The following is a 5,654-nucleotide window of genomic DNA, read 5'->3' on the forward strand; positions in this document are numbered from 1 at the left end:
ACTTCTTTTATTCTCTGAAGCAGAGATTACCAGATGTGCTATAAAAACACAATCTACTTTTAAATTGCCTGCAGAAGACTCACAAAACCAGCTTAATTTTTTATTAGGCAAGGTCAAATACTTACATTGACTGAGTTTTCTGACATATTTGGGTTTACTTCTACCCTTTTATTTTAGGTTTTCTGATTGCCTTTTTTTATTCTTGCTTATTTTCTTTTATTTCCTTTCATCTAGTGGACTAACAAGATAACTACAGTTTTTCCTCCTTTATGCTGTTTTATAAACTAGATTTTTTCCTACCATTTTAGTTATTACTCTTAAATGTTTACCAAAATATTTAACCATACATTTTTCTAACAGCATTTAGCTATGTAATATTTCTCTTTCTGGCAAACATTACTTTCCGCTTTTACTACCAAGGAACAATGCCCCCACTCCATCTTTTTTGTGTGTGTCTGTGAATAATATTTTAGTCATTTTTGTTTACAGCTGAAACTCTGGGAACTCAAAATTAACATCCTTGCCCATGAGCTTGTTATAGACACCAGAAAACGTTTCAACCTTGTGTTCCACATTGTTCTGCTGTGCTTTATTCAAACGAACCTTTATGAGTCGGCTGCCATCCAGCTTTACGCGGATTCTCTTGCCCACGATCTCACTTGGGAAAACCAAGTCCTCCAGGATGGCGTCATGCACGGCTGTCAGAGTGCGGCTCCTGGGACGTTTTTGCTTATTTTTTGTACGGCTTTTTCGAGTTGGCTTAGGCAGAATTCTCTGAACGATAAAGACAACGTGCTTCTCGCTGAACTTCTCCAACTCACACACTAGCCAGACCTGGATTTTCTGGAAGGATTTCAGATGAGGAACGGGAACAAAGATTATGATAGCTTTTGGACAACCAACATCTTCAATTTCTTTGGCGGCTGTGATGTTCAGCTCCCGCAGCTGGGCCTTGAGGTCCGAGTTTATCTCCAGCTCCGGGAGAGCCTGGGAGATGCCAGACTCGAACTCGTCCGGCTCCTCGCCATTGGGCTTCACGATCTTCACGCTGGAACTGAACATGGCCGGGACCTTGATGACGCGGCACCCCACTCCATCTTTTTATTGTGTTTAGAGCTTTTATTGTACTTAAAAAAATTCAAAATAGTTATTTTTATTTGTGTGTGTGTCTGTGTGTGTGTGTGTGCTGTTTCATTTCTTCCTTCTGGGTTCATTTTTTCTTCTTGAGATAAATCATTTAATAGTTCCCTTTGTGAGGATCAGTAGTTGGTAAATACTCCAAGTTTTTGTGTGGTGAAATGACTTTTTTGTCTCTACAACTGAAAGGTTGTTCGGGCATAAGAGTGTAGATTGACAGTTATTTCTTGTCAGCCCTGAAGATATTATTGTTATTTTTTGGCATTGATTGCAGCTGAGGAAAAGTCTGCTATATGAGAGCTTTAAAAGTCTTATTTTCTTTGATGTTCTGCAGGTTCATTTTAATGTTGACATGTGGATTTATTTTTATATATTCAGTTCAAGACTTTGCACTTCCAGTCTGAGGACTTATGTCTTTTTCAATTTTAGAAAACTACTATTTATTACGGTTTCAGATCTTTCTTTCTCCTTCATTCTGTTTCTTCCTAAATTACTATTTCATAACTTCTCCTCTTTCTTCAAACCTTTAACACCTCCACTACCCTCATCATCCAAAACGAAACCTTCACCTTCTTCCCCAAGTTAGCTTCTCTCATGTTAACTTTCTTTTCTCTTAAATTCAATCTATTAACAATCCTATTGGCTCTAATTTAAAAATAAACCCAGAAAGTGACCACTTCTCACCTCTCTCACTATCACCACCCTATGCTAAGCCACCATTGTCTTTCTGCTTCACCCTTGTTCCCCACAGTCTATTCTTAGCACTTAAAGTTTTAAATTGCATCTCCTCCCCTACTGTCCTCCTTGTCTTCTCCATTTTTCATTTTTCTCCATGGAATTTACACAATTAAAAAAAATATATATATATACACACACACACATACATAGTCCCTTCTTCTTTTTCTTCTTCCTCTCCTCCTTCTCCCTTCTCATTCTTATTCTTTTCACTGTTTCTCTTTCTCACTAATATATAATAAGTTCTGGTGAGATAAGAATAAGGATGCTTAGAAGCATAAGGATTTTGATTTGTTTTGTTAACCCTGTATACTCAGCACCTAGAACAGTGTCACACATAGTAAGATTTCATTACATATTTGTTTAATAAATACATATATATTAAAAAAAATTTTTATTATTATTTATTTTTGGCTGTGTTGGGTCTTTGTTGCTGCGCACAGGCTTTCTCTAGTTGTGGCGAGTGGGGGCTACTCCTCATTGCGGTGCACGGGCTTCTGATTGTGGTGGCTTCTCTTGTTGCAGAGCATGGGCTCTAGGAACAAGGGCTTCAGTTGTTGCAGCATGCAGGCTCAGTAGTTGCAGCACATAGGCTCAGTAGTTGTGGCGCACGGGCTTAGTTGCTCCACAGCATGTGGGATCTTCCCGGACCAGGGCTTGAACCCATGTCCCCTGCACTGGCAGGCGGATTCTTAACCACTGTGCCACAAGGGAAGTCCCCAATAAATACATAGATGTTTTCCACTTAGGTAAATGAGAGCCAAGAAATTCAAATAAATGATGAGAAATATATCTCAAATAATTAAGAACATGACATTATTTCAGAGAATCAGCAGTCCATCCTGGATCTTAGCATTCATGTACTTTTTAAAGGAAAGGCATCATGACTGCATTCTAAGTTAGGAGATGATGCCGCAGGCAGAAGAAAAAGAAATAGGAAACTTTGTAACCAACTGCCCAAGTGAAAGCTAAATAAACAAACAAATTAACCAACTGTCTTTCTGGGCTTATGATAGAGGTGCTGGAAATCACAGGAGACTTGCCTGGGACATGTGTTGTGTAACAAATCCTGACAAATACATGGATCATCAAAGAGATTTCTATTTTATATACTGAGAAGCTTTATGATCCAGGAAGTGGTCAGGCCATCTGGGATCTCCTGCTTACCCATCTGGAGCTCTGATTGAATATGTGAGAATAAAAGGAAAGCTCAATTTTAGTGAACATGAGCTGTTTGGAGTCAGCATGGGGGTGCATCAAAGGTGGTGGTGAAACAAAGGGATTGCTTTTCCACCAAGCCCTTGTAAGGGAGGGCAGAGGGTGGTCAGTGTTGGAATAAGAAGAAGGAATGACAAAGAAGGAAGCAATGACCTTCATTTCTCCCAGTGATGATGTTATAGGATGCTGTCACTGACCTAAAGAGCCAGGCATTTTCTTGGGATGGGGAATTACTGAGAAATACATGGAAGCATCATGTTGTCAGGAAAATAAATTATTTTAAACTATAGGAACCTTCAGTAAATGCAGTAATAAATTGTGTTTATATAGCATGTTATACTTTTTCAAAGCATATACACCACCCCATTTAGTATTTTCAACCCTGTAAGGTAAGGAGTACAGACTACTTGAAGCCAGGAAGTGAGCCATAATTCTTTAAGCATGCTCTCCTACCCTCCCGGCCCCACCAGGATCTAGTATAGTGCTGGATGTATAAATCGCTTTTAATCACTGTTATATTAATTCCCATTTTACAGTTGGGATTGAGGAAATTATGAAGTTTTTAGTTGCCAAACATCACATAGCTAGTCGTGGCATAGCTGGATCCAGGAGCAAGTCTACTACCTTTTAAATCTTGTGCACTCAATATTCCATCATGTGCCCTGCCAAGCGTGCCAACATCCAAAGACCACACAGATGCAGGAACAAGAAATACAAGTGTTCTTGGCAATTATCCTGTGCCAAGGGTCACTGATCTTCTTGATGAAGAGCTACTGTTGATTTACCTAATGTTTAGTAATCTACCAATGAAGGCACTATTAAGAATTGCTTAACATAAACACTACTTGCCAGTTAGGGGAAGCTTGGCACAGACAATGTGTTGGCTAGAATGCCCAAGTCCATCCAAAGCAGGAAAATTTATTAAAATCTCCAAGACTGGCCTAGCTTCAAGGAAGCATGCCAAAGAGGCTCTAGGAAAACAAAACAATGTTTCTTCCAGCCCTAGGTGACTTATTCAAAAAGCCTCACTTTTTTTTCTCTTCACTTCAGTGTCCTGCTCCAACACTGGCAGAGGTAATAGACCTCCTTGCTTCAGGCTCCCAGTGTGCTTCCCATATCTACATGGAAACCCACTCCACACTGCGGGCATCCACCTGCTCATAGGAGGCTGTCCCTCGGTTCACTTCACCAGCAAGTATACGCAGTTTTCTCTTCCCATACAAGTGAACGATGTCTCTGCGAAATTATCCACTAATGGGAATGTCCTGGGGCCTACTCAACCCCACTGAGTAACTCAAAAATAGAGATCTCTATCTCCCTCACCCTCACATATACAATAACAGAGGTAATATCTTTCACTAACACTTTTCCTTTCTCAATTCCCTTTCTCATTTTGTTAATGTGAATCAAGCCATCAACACTTCATCACTGGGATCCCCTCATACACAAAATCATTTTCTTTAAGTTCCAAATGATTCTGGGTCACCTTGGCTCCACTAAAACTGTAAATGGTTAAGGGTTATTGTCACTCATTCACCCCACATTTGCCTAACAAGATCTAGGGTCCTCTGTATCTCTCCACCCTTTACTTTTGCTATCCTGTTCTGGAGGGACCCATTTCTCACCATGTGCCATTTAGAGGCTACGAGCAGCTAAAGGGCTTGGTGATGACTCTATCTCCCCATTAGGAGTAAAGAAGGGACTGACTTGGAGGCTAATTCTCAAAAAAGTGAGAATTCTAGATTGACAAGTTGAGTCCCTTGCTTTATTTCAATGTCTAATTAATATTGAAATATATTTTAATTGAGAAGGCAATGATTGATGGGAGAGATATATTTAGAAATTTATAAAATATTTTTCTAGGTTTTAACCTTGCATCATAGTGAAGTTCTAGAATTAAAATATTGGGTTTTATTTTTTGAATTTTTATATATTTTGCAAAAGGAATGTAAAGTTGCCTGTAACAAAAGATGTATCGACTGCTTAATGAAGTAAATATAAAAAATAGATCCCAGGGCTTCCCCAGTGGCACAGTGGTTAAGAATTCGTCTGCCAATGCAGGGGACACGGGTTCGATCCCTGGTCCGGGAAGATCCCACATGCCGCGGAGCAACTGGCCCTGTGTGCCACAACTACTGAGCCTGCACTCTAGAGCCCGTGAGCCACAACTACTGAGCACGCGTGCCACAGCTACTGAAGCCCGCGCACCTAGAGCCCACAATCCACAACAAGAGAAGCCACCACAGTGAGAAGCCCACGCACTGCAACGAAGAGTAGCCCCTGCTTGCTGCAACTAGAGAAAGCCCGCATACAGCAACGAAGACCCAATGCAGCCAAAAATAAATAAATAAATTTAAAAAAAAAAAGATCCTAGCACTGCTTTTCAAACCAGGGTAAACCAGTCAGAAGAAATAAGATATCCATAGAGGGAGGAAGTCAAAGTAATAGAAGCATGGCTGAGGTTTCTAGGGCATCAAGGAGGGACTGTTAACTGAACATTAACCAATAACTCAAAGATTAGATGTTGAAAAAGCCAACAGCAGACCATGGCCTGGAGGATGCCA

General features: G+C 40.2%; 1 pseudogene; it reads right to left on the reverse strand.

The window, feature by feature from the left end:
• Nucleotides 1–474: 474 nt before the first annotated feature.
• LOC114884595 lies at nucleotides 475–1,062 on the reverse strand (annotated as a pseudogene).
• Between the last annotated feature and the right edge of the window lie 4,592 nt (nucleotides 1,063–5,654).

Source organism: Monodon monoceros, unplaced genomic scaffold (assembly GCF_005190385.1).
Source record: "Monodon monoceros isolate NGI ecotype Baffin Bay Population unplaced genomic scaffold, NGI_Narwhal_1 Super_Scaffold_5, whole genome shotgun sequence".
Lineage (NCBI taxonomy): Eukaryota > Metazoa > Chordata > Mammalia > Artiodactyla > Monodontidae > Monodon > Monodon monoceros.